This window comes from Pelobates fuscus, chromosome 3, assembly GCF_036172605.1.
Source record: "Pelobates fuscus isolate aPelFus1 chromosome 3, aPelFus1.pri, whole genome shotgun sequence".
NCBI classification, from domain to species: Eukaryota; Metazoa; Chordata; class Amphibia; order Anura; family Pelobatidae; genus Pelobates; species Pelobates fuscus.
The window spans coordinates 84,383,146-84,400,877 of NC_086319.1; the positions used below are offsets into that span (position 1 = coordinate 84,383,146).

The 17,732-nt window shown below is 36.6% G+C and overlaps 1 protein-coding gene across 3 annotated transcripts in view; it reads right to left on the reverse strand.

The window, feature by feature from the left end:
• The window catches only part of CPLX2 (complexin 2), a 161,376-nt gene that overhangs the window by 72,732 nt on the left and 70,912 nt on the right, over window positions 1-17,732 (reverse strand). Inside the window, exon 2 of one of the 3 annotated variants that reach the window (XM_063447327.1) lies at window positions 17,220-17,274. The exons of 1 other annotated variant lie outside the window; for it this stretch is intronic. The gene's annotated coding sequence lies outside the window, so the exon portion shown is untranslated. Of the gene's footprint in view, window positions 1-8,385; window positions 8,494-17,219; window positions 17,275-17,732 lie in introns of those variants that run through there. One more of the 3 variants, XM_063447328.1, reaches the window with a different exon arrangement.

A 17,732-nucleotide genomic window follows, 5' to 3' on the forward strand; every position in this document is an offset into this window, starting at 1 on the left:
ACACCTGCAGAAAAAAATACATTTACAGGTATCTTTTTATATTTCGCTTTTTTTAATAAAACATTACCTGTATAATGTATTTTAGAAATGAGTGGTAATTCCACCCTGCAGGTATGCCTTCACAATGTGTCTGTCATGGTACACACAATCTAGGATAATATTAGGGAGCATTCAATTTCATCTGTACATTGTGAAAGCAGAAATGCTTTGAAATTAGATAGATTAAAAAAAAAAGTATCTTCCAACCTGCGTATTATTCCTCAACATAGACTAGTCTATCATAGTGGCATACAGATGTATACTGTGGATTGAGCGACAGGGTGAGCCGGAGAACCCTCATATAGGTGGTTCTTCTGTAGTTTGTCACAGTGCTCTTCCCCTAGCAAGCCTCTCTACCTCTTTTAGGGGGAATATAGAGTGTGTTCATAAGAGAACTGCCCTTCTTGAGGAAGTAATCCTAAGCAGGGGGAATCATGTCTAAAAGGGAGGGGAAGAGGAGGGAAGATGTGTTAAATGTGCTTTTGGAGTCAAACATAGCAGATTAGTACTACTTTAATAGCTTCTAAAGAAACAGAGGGTTGTAGTCAATGGAGTATATTCGAAGCATGGGCTTGTCACCAGTGGGGTACCTCAGGGATCTGTACTTGGACCCATTCTCTTTAATATTTTTATTAGTGATATTGCAGAAGGTCTTGATGGTAAGGTGTGTCTTTTTGCGGATGATACTAAGATATGTAACAGGGTTGATGTTCAAGGAGGGATAAGCCAAATGGCAAATGATTTAGGTAAACTAGAAACATGGTCAGAGTTGTGGCAACTGACATTTAATGTGGATAAGTGCAAGATAATGCATCTTGGACATAAAAACCCAAGGGCAGAGTACAGAATATTTGATAGAGTCCTAACCTCAACATCTGAGGAAAGGGATTTAGGGGTAATTATTTCAGATGATTTAAAGGTAGGCAGACAATGTAATGGAGCAGCAGGAAATGCTAGCAGAATGCTTGGTTGTATAGGGAGATGTATTAGCAGTAGAGGGAAGTGCTCATGCCATTGTACAGAACACTGGTGAGACCTCACTTGGCTTATTGTACGCAGTACTGGAGACCGTATCTCCAGAAGGATATTGATACCTTAGAGAGAGTTCAGAGAAGGGCTACTAAACTGGTTCATGGATTGCAGGATAAAACTTACCAGGAAAAGTTAAAGGAACTTAATATGTATAGGTTGGAGGAAAGACGAGACAGGGGGGATATGATAGAAACATCTAAATACATAAAGGGAATCAACACAGTAATGGAGGAGACTATATTTGAAAGAAGAAAAACTATCACAACAAGAGGACAGTCTTAAATTAGAGGGGCAAAGTTTTAAAAATAATATCAGAAAGTATTACTTTACAGAGAGGGTAGTGGATGCATGGAATAGCCTTCCAGCTAAAGTTGTAGATGTTAACATAGTAAAGGAGTTTAAGCATGCGTGGGGTAGGCATAAGGCTATCCTAACTATAAGACAAGGCCAGGGACTATTGAAAGTATTTAGAAAACTGGGCAGACTAGATAGGCGGAATGGTTCTTATCTGCCATCACATTCTATGTTTCTATGTAACAAAATTTTTTATGTATCACTATATTAAAGGATATGTTTCCTGTTCTATGTTAATTTGAACATATCATGAAACAATCACTATAGTAAAACATTACACACAAATACAACAATTAAGGATAATGATAATAAACGTACATTAACTTCTAATAAATGTACACTAACTTATTGCTACTCTCTAAGAGACTATGTACATCCCACAAGCTTTTGGCAATGCCATTGAATTAAGGTGGTTATGATGTGATGCCATTGTTATGAATGACTGCTTTCATATACTGCCTTTATTGGATGGTTATAAATATTCCTTTATTAATAAATCACCACACAGAAAAACGTGGCCAAAACGTAAAGCGATGCAACACTGCTCAGAAATGCATGTGTTCAAACACTGCTATAGAAAGTTAAAGGGAATGTCTATGTTACCAGTGGATCTTTTAATGCATTTAAAAATGTATATCAGCATTTATTAGTTTTTCAAAACTTCATTCAAAACTTCCTAAGACAAGTGTAGGCAACCATTTACATTCCAAATATTGTGGACTACATTTCCCATAATGCTCTCACGGTCATAATGCTGGCAAGGCATTAAGGGAGATGTAGTCCACAGCATCTGGAGTGAGGATGGTTGCCTACCCCTGGTCTTTTAACTTAATTTCAACATTGTTTGTCCTGGGCAGTGTCCACTCAAAATCTTCTCATTAGGAGGCATTGTGAACACAGGGAGCATAATATAATAGTTTTGGGAATACGTGCCAATACACAGTAAACACATTTGGAATCTATAATAAGATACATGGAAACAAATAGTAAGGCCAGGCCTGCAGGGTTTTGATTCTTTGTGTAAGATGCTTCTTATCTCACACAGGAGAGTGCTAGCATTGGGGCATGATTTATGCTAGCATTAGCTGCTTCATTGCCCTGAGCAGGAAGATAAGAAGGACTATCTTTCCCTGCAATCTACAACTCAGCTGACCTAGATGTTGATTTATTTTTCTTTTCAGGAAGTGTGTAAGAAAGCTATGTGATTGACATTCAAGGGGGTGTGACTAAGGCTGAAGGAATAGAGTCATTTAACTTACCAGTCTAGGCTTTATAACCACTACAGCCTACTGTAGTGGTTATGGTGCCAGGGTCTTTTGATGCGGTCTCAAGGGCTGATAGTGCAATGAAACCTGAAGAAATAACACAATATAATGCTAGCTGTACTAAACATAACTGCATCGTGCAATGTTCATGTAAAAAGAACATTACTATGGAAACACAGACAAACAATATTTATCAGTTCTAAGTAACTTGTTTCTACACTTGATAAGAACACCATATCATTCATGTGTACAACTAGAAATCACAGTTTGATGTCTAGCATATGATTGTTTTATGCAGATATATATGACTGTCAGACACTAAACAAGTCTGCTATCATGCATGATTAAGGTCATGTAGGCCAAAATGGTGCATGTTTTCCTCTGTCCTGTGTACAAATAAACTTTATTATACTGCACCTGATCCATGCAGCCCGTAGGTTATACCTGGACTAAACAGAATTGCCTCTATTTTCACAGAGAGCCAGTAGACAAATATTAAATTACAGCAAGAGAATTAGCAACAATATTTAATATTATATATCACAAGCTTCCAATAAGTTATGTCATCATCTATACTTATAAACATACATCAAATGCATTGTATCGTCAAGCACAGGAATAGAAATATTCCGCTGCAGTAATAAATATTTCAGACATACCTGGCTGATTAATCAAAATACACTAGGAGTCTGGAACCTCCATCTGTGAGAAACTTGTTTGATAAGTCTTATTATTACCATTATGTATTAGATTGGTGTTATTGTGTTTTGTACGTAATCTCTAGGCTGTCATATTGAATATATTAACATCCTATGTTTTACAGCATCTTATAAGTTACAAGCATCTTACAGCAACTTACAAAGGGGTTTCTGACTTTGCTTCACCCTGTAAATAGGAACCTTTATGTGCTAATTGAAGAGTGTTGCTTATGTACATCCTTAAATGAACACCATAGGGTCAGGAACACAAGCATGTATTCCTGACCTTATAGTGTTACACCAATTTGGCCCACCCCCTTGCCAAACCTTTTCCCTTAAATATAATATAATCTTACCTTTATTGCATTCTACTGCTGCAGGCTCTGCCCCTGACCTGCCTGCTTGGCTGACATAATCAGACGTGGTGACCTGAGCCAATCACAATGCTTTCCCATTGCATTGGATTGGCTGAGCATGTCTTGGAGGCAGATCAAGGGCAGAGCCAGCACACACCAAACACAGTCATTGCCAATCAGCATCTCCTCATAGAGATGCAATGAATCAATGCATCTCTATGAGGAAAATTTGGTGTCTCCATGCAGAGGGTGGAGACACTGAATGTCAATGCTGCACACTTTGCAGAACTGCCCAGGAAGCACCTCTAGTAGCCCTCTGAGGAGGTATCCCTAGGCTGTAATGTAAACACTTACTTTTCTCTGAAAAAACTCCAAAGTGTTAACTGCAAAAAGCCTAAAGGGAATGATTATACTTACCAAAACAAATATAATAAGCTGTAGTTGTTCTGGTGACTATAGTGTTCCTTTAAATCTTCTACTATGTCTATATAGCAAGCCCGATGTATTTTTGACTATTGGTGGGCTACAACTGTATGATCATCATTATACTTATTTAGGTTGCTGTCAAGATGGCTTTATGTTAAGCAATTGCTTCTCCTATATTTTTTCCCAGAGTAAGTAATAAGTCAAAGAAAAGTGAGACATGTAATGATGGATAAAATATATGATTTCCAGAATTGTGTGTTTCTGCCTCATCCACGTTATTCGTCTGTGCAAATATTGCATGATCTGGGAATGTTTGTTGTTTAATGAGAAGACAATTTATTTCATTTTGTTTGAGATCTGACTTCCATAGCCAATGAAATAAAATAAATTCCCTAACAGAATAGACATTGTGTGTCTTTTCTTTTCTTTTTTTTTTACAAAACAATGCATTTTGGTTAGTGAAAGCGCACATTAAAATAGGAAAGTCAGAATTTTTTATCTCTACATTTTGTCATTTTTGCGTGACAATGCATTATTGGTGTTTATTTACCAAACTTAGAGTGTTAAAAAATTGCCAATCGGGATTTTACATTTTAGGCCAAAACCAAAAAAAAATATTTCCAGCTAAACTTTTTATGATCCTATATTTGCAATTCCCTGGTCAATTCTTCGAATTCTGGTTCATTAAATCAACCCTAGTGTCATGCCCTGGAGTGTGTTCATACACAATAACCATTTAATAAACAATTAATAGCCAATTAGTAGCCAATCCCTTTGGCCAACATGTCTGTCCTGCCATTGGTCATTATGGGGTTAAAGAGCGTTTTCTTCCTCTATTGCATTTGGCACAAATAAAATCCCCTGACCTTGCTAGGAAGCTGCACGCAACTCTGTGGAAACTGTGTTTATTCATCATGTCAATATCTCTGAACAGATATGTTGGAACACAATGACTGTATTGTTTGCAGTTTGTACAGATGCTACATCTGCTTGGGAGCTGGATTTCTGACAGCTGCTAGCTAAATCCAAACACAGGCGATAAATCACAATGAGGTTTCTATTCAACACTAGGCCAGGTAAGAGTGAAGTGAACACCGTCCATTCTCAGTTTTCTGTTTTCATTGACATGTTATTCCTAGCATTAAAATATTTATTCAACTGATGGCATTGTATGGGTGTTGAAAAGACACCACATTCGAATAAGTGCATGGACACATGTGGATGGATGGATAGGCGAATAGATGGGTGGTTAACTGGATAGGTGGATGGATGGATAAATGTGTATCCAAAGTATTAATGGATCATACAAGTTTCAACACAATATTTGTGTTATTTTTTATTTAATAAATGTAGATGCCTTGAGAAAAATAACAGCCCATAATAATTATTATGTTTACATTTATCACGACGTATACATACATCATGACAACATAATTGCTAAATCTCTTAAATTATTTTCTGAAACATGCTCTGGAATATAAATATATGGTGTTCTGACTCCCCATTAGCATTCTTTTTGGTAACCTATTATATAGTGTTTTTAATGTAAGTCCTACCTCGAATGTGTGTAGGACATAATAAACTGTATCCTCCACTATAATGTCTGTATTACTACTGTACTTATTGTATTTTAAGTAATGTGTTTGATATATATATATATATATATATATATATATATACACACATACATACATATATATACATATATACATACACACATACATACAAATATCAGAAAAATCAGCACTCCCAGGTAGTTCACATATGTGAACTACCTGGGAGTGCTGATTTTTTTTGTTCTACATATTTAGTGCAATCGGGCACCGGGTCAAAAAAACTGCGAGTAGGAGTGCAAGGTATTATTTTCTTTTATATATATATATATATATATAATTAGGGACATGCAGACTCAGGGGTTATATGCCAATGGTTTAAAGACTCAGATCTCATACTACATCATTTGTTTTCATAGAGCTGGGAAATGTGTGCTGTCATTCATCACTCAAAGTACTACACACAATCTGTCTGTCTGCATCTCTACTATATATATATGTATACTTTAACCTGTGAATTTATCAACTAAACAAGGAGATATTTTCTCAGATCTGGGAACATACCTGTGTTCAAGTTGAGAGCTAATGTCCAGGTCAAAACCATACTTCCCACTAGGAACCTCTATAATATGACTACATACTACGTAATATAGCATTTAAGACAAAAGAAGGCTCCTTACAGTCTTTAACGCTATTCTTAAAATTAAAATGAAAGTAAAAACGTTCCAATACTTTTGAAAACTATTTGTCTAGCAGGATGAATTGATAACATGTAGTGTATAATTAGGAGACCAATACATTGTTAACTTTTCTGTGATTAACAGTCCCCTTTAGGTTTCTGCAATCCACATGCATGAGGAGGTAAGAGGAACTTACTTATGATCTCTCTTTCCTATTAATCAATCAGCCTGTCTGGGAGGCACGCAGGCAGTCTAGTTGCATCCTATAAAGTTTCCCTGAATGGTGCCGGAGATGGGTTATGACTGACCAGCTGATCTCTACACTCTCTACACACCTTGAAACTCCTGGTGCCCATTAATTTATTTTACCCTTGTATTGTCTAGGAGGTCATGCAGTCTGAGTGCAACCATGGGAGCAGAATAAAAAAAGCTTTATCTATCAGGCACGGTGTTAGTGGGAAATGAGGAAGGGAAGAGTGGGGCATGGGAGTCCAGAGATCCTAACCTAGGCTGAAAGCTTGCAGCTCCCAGATTCCCTGGTGTAACCCCACTACTGATACTCAACGAGAACACATGTGATCACAGTTACAATAAAATACTGCTTTCTAATAGGGTTGTGCGTCGATGGTATCAAACACACACACACTGGCCAGGACTGAACTTAAACTTACTCTTGGCAAGTGGGAAAAAAAACACATATACATAATCTCCAATATGCAAACACAAACTACTAGAAAATACAGTCTAAAGCAGGGGTTAGGCAACCATCGACACTCCAGATGTTTTGGACTAAATCTCCCATAATGCTCTTATAACAGTAATGCTGAAAAAGCATCAGGGGAGATGTAGTCCACAGCATCCGGAGTACTGAAATTTGATTACCCCTCTATAGCTATAGTTATTTTATATAGCTCTATCAGTCAATATGTATTAGTCTATCTACACATGCATTGCACACAGAGATAAGTTAACAAATTTGGGATGCTATGAAAAAGTGATAATGAATATAAAACACACACTGGCAAATATGCAAACTGCCCATTATCGCTACTTTAACCCCTTAAGGACACATGACATGTGTGACATGTCATGATTCCCTTTTATTCCAGAAGTTTGGTCCTTAAGGGGTTAAACCTGCACAGTCTGACACAGGGGAACTGGTTAATTTATCCCCAAACGTGCAACTGATTGGGGTAGCGGAATATGAAGTTCAAGTATTTCTCACATGCTGCCCTGTACTTTTACCAGTGGAATCATAATGATCTCCAATATTCCAGACATGTCCTGTAGTACTATCACAAGTCACTGCTTCTAAAATATTCATTCAAATAAATCCAAACTCAGTCTGACTTCCGCGTACAGTAAACCAGACTCGAATTAATGGGATTGATGCCAAACATTCCACAAAATGCAATATTTACATAAATACAACAAGTTCATTTTTATTTAGAAGCATCTAAGTCACAAGCTCACAGAACCCCAATAAAGCATTACATTCTTGTCTCTGTCTCCAAGATGTTGCGATTTTCCTAATTATCTGCCTTAGAACCTTGTGTTCAAAGCCATAGAACTGTCAGCATTGTCACTTACCATGGATCTTAGTGGGTTTAATTGGACTTATCTAGCTCAGAATGCTGGAGTATCTGATTCAATTCATAAAGACAGTCCAAGAGTGAATGAATGGAATCCTGTAATTACACAGATTAGAACACACATCTTTGGGGGTTAAATGAATGGAGATAGAACTGTCCTGCTACATTCTAACACCCAGATGTTGCCACCTCTGCTCAGGGTATCCTCAGCACTTCATTGCTCTCTTACTATGGTTGTTATGAGCAATTCTCATCACACTAGCTCAGGCATCTGGTGTTTCAGCACCAGGGAGAGCTCCATTCATAGCAATGAGCTGCAGCTGTTGCTGCGGTAGAAAACACACCAGTGTGATACTACTAGCCTGCAACAATATATCTAGAGTCACTAACCTGGAATGCTCTCATGCAAGGTCACAGTATCAGAGGGGGTTTGCTATGATGTACAGCCGGAGTCCTCAGCCTTTAGTTGCTCACACTCTGCTGCCGAGAGAAACTCCAGTCTGTCTGAACTGCCCAGCTGGTGACTCCAGTCACTCCCTGCATTCAGTGACGTGCTATGTCCCCTCCTTCAAATATCACCCCCACCCCACTCCATCTCTCTCTCCCTTTTAACCAGGTGGCACAGTCTAACTAGCATCAGTTACACACTGATTGATAGAGACCAGACTCTCCCTGAAGCTCTCTTCACAGGTTCCCTTATTTCCCAGCCTCCTTGTACAAATCAATGTACAATGTAATAAAGTGCCCTCACTGCATCCAGACTCTGCCTATAACAGAAAGGGAGATTGGATTTAGGTGGGGAGAATGGGGGAGGGGGGTGTATGACCTTGTTTTCTGAGGACACAATTGCTGGCTTTACTGGTTGACTTCTCCTGAGCCCTACCCACTACTGACCTTCTTGTAAGGATCCTAATGAGATACTTTATTATTCCTGTCATACTTTCTCTATTGGGTGTTATAACATTAATCAACCCCGACTCTGAATAAATAACACCAGATCCATTTTTTTTTCTTTTTACTAACTTCTCCCAGCATGTAGCAACAAGCTGCATTTTTAAAGAGAATTTTTTTCACTCTTCACCCAACAGTTCACATTAACAGAAATACGATTTTAACATTTCATGCTGTGATATACTAACATGGTTATGGACTAAAGTGAAAATTCAAAGTGTATTTAAGTTCAAAATAGCCAAACTAGAAAAATTGTGTCAGCCATGCTTCCATTCAACTCCTCTGGCCTTAAATTTGAAGTTTACTCAGAATGCACAGTAAATAACTCAGTTTATAAAGCATTATTTTACTACTAGTAAGAACACAGCTTGTTCATATTATATCTGCAGACCAAGGGATGCTTTCTTATACCATGATTTATGGTTTACTAGGAAAATTAGCCCTATTTGCCCTATTTCACTAATTGCTATTTGCAGCATTAAAGGGACACTATAGTCACCTGAACAACTTTAGCTTAATGAAGCAGTTTTGGTGTATAGAACATGCCCCTGCAGCCTCACTGTTTAATCCTCTGCCATTTAGTAGTTAAATCCCTTTGTTCGTGAACCCTAGTCACACCTTCCTGCATGTGACTTGCACAGCCTTCCATAAACACTTCCTGTAAAGAGAGCCCTATTTAGGCTTTCTTTATTGCAAGTTCTGTTTAATTAAGATTTTCTTATCCCCTGCTATGTTAATAGCTTGTTAGACCCTGCAAGAGCCTCCTGTATGTGATTAAAGTTCAATTTAGAGATTGAGATACAATTATTTAAGGTAAATTACATCTGTTTGAAAGTGAAACCAGTTTTTTTTTTTCATGCAGGCTCTGTCAATCATAGCCAGGGACGGTGTGGCTAGGGATGGGTAAACAGAAACAAAGGGATTTAACTCCTAAATGACAGTGAATTGAGCAGTGAAATTGCAGGGGAATGGTCTATACACTAAAACTGCTTTATTTAGCTAAAGTAATTTAGGTGACTATAGTGTTCCTTTAATATAATTGGATTTGTGTGTGTTTTATGACATGGAGTGCATTAAAGAAATAGACCAGCATACTACTACACACTATTTTAAAATACTTGACTGCACATTCTTTATGGCAAATGACCTATCTAGTGACCCATTACTAGATGGGTAAATAAATCAACTGACACCATAGGAGTTGCAGAAATATATCTATTCTCAATGTAAAATATGTGGTTTTACAGAGACACTCTGAGCACCATAATAACTTCATCAGATTTAAGTTATTATGGTGCATGGAAGATTTTGGCTGCTTGGTTACCTCAGGGGATCAAGTTTTAAATTAACGGTTTATCTCTAAAGTCTACAGACTATTTGATCTGCCCCTTTATTTCCCTTCTTTGTCTGAGGTTTCAATAGTAGTGGGCGCCACAAAAAGGCTACAAGCATCAGCTGATGATCTCAGCCTATTAATAGCTCCACATTCCCAAACCAGAGTGAGCAGATACTTAAAGGGACACTGCAATGCCAGTACAAAATGATTAAAACTCACTGCTTAGTGAAAACTTGGATACATTTAATTATGTATTTTTTGGGGGGGAGGGGGAATATATCTAAAGACAGCTTGCAAAAGCCGCAGATCTCTTGTCTGCTGCCTTTGGAAGCCCTCCCCTTCTAACCCAGCCCAATCTTTCCCTGGCTGTCCAATCACTGACTTCCCAATGCAGCTCAATGAGAAGTCTTTGTGAGTAAGATGATTTGGGCAATTGCTGCCTCTTGAGTTCAGTATAAATAAGCTAACCAAACCAGGAAGTAACAGGACCTGTTGTCTGCTTTAAAAACCAGTGGGTGTAACCAGGGTAAGTTATAAAAGTGTCAATTACTATTTAAATATACACATTTATTTTCCACACATAAAGCTTTTCAGCAAGCTAAAGTGCTTTAGGGGTCTAGATTGTCCCTTTAATTTTTTCACTATGTTCTGCTGGCATTAGTGAATTACTTATTGAATACGATAGTATTATTTCTTTATGTATTTTATTCCTATTTAAATGCTGTGGTTGACTAATACAAGTTACAATAGATTTTAAATAATTTTATTTTAGAGGTATTTTTCAATATACGAAAAAGTTCAATTAGACACCTCCTCTGTTACCTTTTATTTAGAGTATGAAGACAATATTGTTGAGCTTTATAAAAATATATGTTTTTTTAGGGAGATATCTTGTCTCTGCACTTTATGGATAGTATGGGCACCTGCTGGAACTATATTTTTAGGTATAACTATTAACACTTTGCATTCTCCGTGGCACTTTTCTTTAACTATATATATACAGTACAGTCATCAGTCTTTCCATATAAGCAATATCCTGAGGAAACATTGGAGCATTTTGGAGGGTGATCCAATATTGGCACCAATATTAGGTAACAAACCGAAGATAATCTACTCAAGGGCATCTAATCTAAAAATTATGTTGGCCCCTACAATGAAAGAACAAAAGAAAATTCGTCCTCGACCAGAAGAAATAGACTTTCACAAATGTGGTAAATGTATAGGATGCAAAAACAACCCAACCCAGGACACTCAATTCAACGATATGGAAAATAGAGAATTTTGTAAAATTAATACCTGTCTCAGTTGCAACTCAGTGGGGGGTGATTTATCTTCTTATTTGCAAGTGCGATAAATAATAAATAGGAAGGACTAAGAGACCCTTCAAGAAGAGGGTAGGAGAACATATCTACAATATAAAGAGGGGCTTATTTACCCATAATCTAGCTAGACATGTTTCCACTCATCATGCAAAGAACCCAGAAGGTTTGAGATTCATGGCAATAGAATCAATCAAAAAACACTGGAGAGGAGAAGATCTTGAAAAGGCATTAGATAGAGCAGAAGCCAGATGGATTTTCCAACTTAATACGCTAGAACCAAGAGGTCTAAATATAGACTTTGAACTGAATGCTATTTTTATAACTAACTGTTCCATCTAAGATCATCATTTTGCCTCTGATATTAAAATTCTTCATTTTTTCCCCCTCCCCTTTTTTCTTCCTATTCATAAATATCTCCTGTGTCCTTTGTGTAAAGAACTTGCAGATAAACTTATATAAAAAACCTAAACATTTGTGGTAAAAAAAAATATTTTAAGAAGGGTTCTATACCATCTGCTCTGACCCAATTCTTGTTACAGATCTATATAAATGAAGAATTTGTTCTCCATTTTCGCACACAATAATGTCTGATCTCGAACATATATCACTGATTCCAGGTGTCCTATGTGTTTTGGTATTTTGTATGATGCTAACAGTTAGCTGCAGTTAGCTGCTTTAAAATACCACCCATATTCCTTTAAAAACATTTCTACGCAAGTACTACAAGTATTACCAGTATCAATTGATGTATTCATCTTTGACATCAAATCACTTAAAGGATCACTATAGGGTCAGGAACACAAACATGTATTCCTGACCCTATAGTGTTAACACCAGCATCTAGCCCCCCTGGGCCCCTCGTGCCTCCATAAATATAGTAAAAATCTTACTGTATTTTAACCTGAAGATGTAGATATGCATGCTGTTAGACTCAAGCAGTCTGCTGACATGTGGTAGCCTGTTCCAATCACAGTGCTTCCCCATAGGATTGGCAGGGAGCTATAGTTCTCACCTGAACAACCTGATTAAGCTGAAGTTGTTCAGGTGACTATAGTGTCCCTTTAAGGTCCATACCTAATACACACACTCCTTAGCTATCCCCAAGCTAATGTTGTGCCCTTGTATACAGATGAGGTTTCTCCCCCATTTTAGAGCTTTCGTCAAATACAAACTTTTATCCATTTTTAATTAATTACATTTTGTCAATGCTTATTGCAATTTATTTACAAGAATCACCTATGTCTCCTTTGAGGAACTGTTTTAAAAGAGGGGTTTCAACCATTCACCTTTACCACATTTTATTTATTTATTTTTATACAGTCATCAAAATAATAATTATCCTTTTTATATTAAACTAAATAACTTCTAAGGTAGATAACTAATGTTATCAGTGTAGCATGTGTGGGATTTTGAGTTATTAATGCTCCTCCTGTTCTTTCATAAGCATTTCCTATATAGGTATGATTATCACCAATTAATGTACCTATATGTCGATAATGCCAAATTAGAATAACATTTTACGGAAGGCCTACCTACTGTGCATAGTATGAGATATAACCACACATCCATGATATTCTCTACCTCACAGTTTAGCAAGAGTCTTTTGGGTCACTGCTTGATTTGATTTATACAATTAATTATTTGTTAAATTAAATGTTTGTTTGTGAGCAGTTTCCATCATGTATCTTTTTTAACATTAGCAGTATGAATAAACATGCCTCCTTATAACAAGGGATTCTGTAATGGGGTCCATATGGACTAAATAATTGACAAGTGCTTTCCTTTATAGATTTATCTTTATAGGAAGAAAAATACATGCAGTAGAGTCTACAGTTATTGCTCACATACAAAATAATTTAATTAAGCTTGTTAAAAATAAGATCTATTAATTAAGAGTTAGGCTAAGTATGGCACAAGACATTTTTTTTTTTTTTTTGAGTAAGAGTTCCAGCATGATATAAGGCTGACATATCTGGCACAAATACCAGATTAAAAAAGGAACATTCCAAGCACAATAACCACCACAGCACACTACAGTGGTTGCCAAGTGGTTTTGGTGCCAAGAGTGCTCCGGTGCAGTCCTGGTTTAATCTGCCGAGCTGACTGTCAGCTGAGTGCTCCCAGATAATTTATTATTTAAATGATTTGTTCCATCAGCGACTGAGCTTCTTCTGGTCTTCTTGAGCTGGGGAAGCTGGTTAACAATGTAGGCATGCATCCATTGACTGAGAGCATCAACCATCTGAAGCCCTCAGCTAATGAATTCGTTGCATGAGTTCCTGTCTTGAACAAAAATTACATCTTGCTTTTTCAGATATCCAGTGGGACCCAGATAAGTGTTAAACTTAAAGGCTGTGGAGAAATACATTAACAATTCTTTGTAATAACTAAGCTTGAATGTCAAGCAATGATTGATGCAAAGTGACTTAGGTGCATATACTGACTTAATTACAGCTATACTGGGCACTGAAAAGGGACATGTTTAAGCAGACTAGTATTTTTCAGTACTGTGCAAGGCATGGCCATGACATAAAAACACACAGTTTCATACATTAATCCAAAATATCATTCTACCTCCTTCAGATCTAAAGGGTTGTTTACTACAGGACAGTGAGAGTCATTAATGTTGGCTGCACTCTCTTCAATACCTACTTAAAGTGTTCATTATCAGATTTATATTCCTGCTGTCATGGTTATAACCCCAATTTGCAGAGAGCAACCTTATCAGAAATGAATAGAATGAATTACCAGACCTTAGAATGGCCGAGCTAGACGTGTACTGAGATAGAATGGTCAGGACAAGCCAAATATCAAAGAAGCAAGAGGTCAGGAGAACAAGAAACAATAGCCAGGTCAAGGGTACCAGAGATCAAGATTACAAGCCGAGTCAATAACCAGAGTAGACACAAAAATCACAAAGCGCTATAGGGAAAAAGAAAGGAACCACAACAGAGCACTAAATTAAGCACAAATACTCCTATTTATAGTGGAACACTCCTGCTTTAAAACCGCGTACCCAAAACGTAAGGAGACATTGAAATTGAAGCAAATCTGCGTAACCGAGGTGTTGATGTAGACGCCCATGCATCAAGTCATTAAAGGAGGTGGGGCCAAAAGGTCCGGTGCTGGAATCACTGGACACGTATTGGATATTGCGATCCTCACCATGCAGCTCACACGGACACCCAGACAAAGCCCAAGGTACAGGGACAACGACAGAGTTATTATGATTCTGAGGTAGATAAAATTTGCATAATTTACTTGAATTACAATACTAAACTAAATGTATCCTTCCTGTTTAAATAATATAATATTACTATACAGGATAAATATAGTACATACTATTTCTCTTAATTGACACTCATTAATAGGCTGAGAGCAGTCTATCAAAGGCCGCCCAACTAGATCTTCCTCATACTGCAGCTTAATGGGCAAGTGTCAGCTCAAAAATATTTTTTTAATCCAATCAATCCTTATATCAATTTTTTAAAGGATTTTTTTTTTAAATAAAGTATATTAAAAAAAAAAATGAAAAGAATCTTTAGTATATGACAGGATCTTTCAGTCATATACATCCACCTTGGATCAGAGAGTGTTTGAATATCAATAGTTAGCATATTTCACATATACTTAACTTGAAAAAAATCCACATCTTTTCAAAACATAATGAAAGGATTAGTATATTGAAAAATAATGTTGAGGGCAAGATATGGAGTTTTGAGATATATAAGATGAAGTTGAACTGCTACTGTAAGATACATTCATGTACATTATATAGACAGTCACAATTTTGGGGATTGATAGACCAGCTCATCCATATGAACTAAATTATTAACTTGCAAATCATAATTTTTAGAATGATATTTTCAGCAAATGCAACAATATACATTGATGTCATATTTGACTTTAATTTCTAACATAATGGAAAGGCAAGAATGACAGCGCCTTAGACTGCAGGGGAAATAACAATATCAAGCTTCAGCCCTGACAACACTCACATCATTGTCAAGACAAAAAGGGAATTAGGGACACACCCGGAACATGCATTTCACAGGAATGGTGCTGCCATAGTGACCAAAATTCATACATAATACAGATTAAGTAACATCGCACGCATACAAATACAGATTCAAATTGTATAAGGCTCCTCAAAATCATCTATGTCAGCAAACAAATAAACAGTCCCACCACTACTTTACAGTAATCCATTTAATCCATAAATATATATGTGTTTTTTTAATTATTTTTTTATATAAACATAAAAAAATTGTTCTTTTTTCAAATAAAATTAATTTAATAATGCATTATATATATATTAAAATACACTCTACCTTATTTAGCTCTAGCACTATTTAATTTGTCTCCCATGTTGGAATTAGCGTAGGACCCACTGATATTGGGGTACTATGAAGGTGGGCTTAAAACAATATTGCCATATGGTAGACACTTATATCATGATTATGATTTGTTTGAATAATCATATTGCTGCAGGTTCACAGACATATGTTGGTTATTGAAGTAAAGGATCCACCCCTTATCTCTAACATGTTTTGAGACATAGAATCTTTTTTTAAACATAACTTCTACATATGTACCGGCAAGCAAGATGTAGACAAAATATTAATCATTAGTAAACTGACTATTGAATAAGATGATTTCACTTGATGTTTGAAATAAAAATGTTTTAACATAATGTTGTACATGAACCAAACAATAAAACAGTTTATCCAAAAGAATATCTCATCCAGTGAGAATGACATCAGACATCAATGACATCAGACATCAATGTCATCTGTATCCAGCAAAGATTCCGTGATTGCGATACAGATTACTCGGATATGACAGATTTTTAGGCTGCTATATACAGACTCATGAGCACAAGTGGACAAGATGGAATCAGTAAAAATTTAGAGTCTGCAGATGGCATTGGAAACACACAGGCATACTTGATCTAGTGCAGCAAAACAATGCCTATAGAGAATGGCCATAGAATGCACAAAATGCATTAAACATATAATGAAGAAATGGGAGAAATCCAAAGAATACAATACAGAACAATCCTGGATCTCGATGAGTCTTTATCATGATCACTAAATCTATCTGATGCCTTTTTTTTTACAATAATACACAAAATTCGGTCTCTTTCTTTCTTCTCAAAGGTCCATTTGTAGCTAACAATCTTTCTCTTACCCGAGGTGTCTCCCTACACTCTATTCTTCCAGTGATATATATTTCTAGTATATCTAACTACCATCTGTAGAAGAATACAATACAAGAAGGCAAACTACAAATAGTCTGGCGAAGCAGGGCAGCCTGAAGCTCTTAAAGCAGATACAATTGTGGTTTGCATGTGCACCAATCATCACATATGGCAGTAATATCCTGATAGCGAGACATACATTCTGACGTAGAATGTAGTTAAGTAAACTTGTGGCATACCTGTTGATGTGATGATCACTGTGCCAACCTTTACATTAATATAAAAGGGGAAGGTAATGGGTTGGCAGAGCACACCTTGTCTATACAGGCTGATACAGCCACAAATGTTTCATATACTTTGTGCCAATCTAGAGGGACAGTCTTTAAATAACCAATATATAGCATGTTTTACTCACCTATTAATGACAAAATAGTTCATTCATCCTGATGTAAGACCTTACAAGCAATGCCCTGCAATAAAACACAAATATAATTAGATAAGCACAACAGCACCTCATTAGGTATCAGAAAATATGTATATACAGTTGTGCTACATTTACAAAAAAAAAAAAAGTTATATTTTCCCACTAAGGGATGAAAAAAAAATCAAGGTTGGACCAGATGTTTTCTACCTTGAATTCTTTTGGTTAAATATTGAATCTTTTCTATATACATGAGGGTAAGATAATACATTCAGCAGCATTTTTCTACAGTAAAGTGTGAACCAATCAACTGCTTCCTTAGCTTAGCAGTTTGTTTATTGGGATATGCTTCTCCATCAGAATGTATGTCTCGCTATCAGGATATTACTGCCATAGATGATGATTGGTGCACATACAAACCTCATTATGACTTACAAAATAGGTTGAAATCAGATCATTGAACATATTGCTCCCTCCTGGTGCTCCTCCTACCTGTCCCAATGCTTT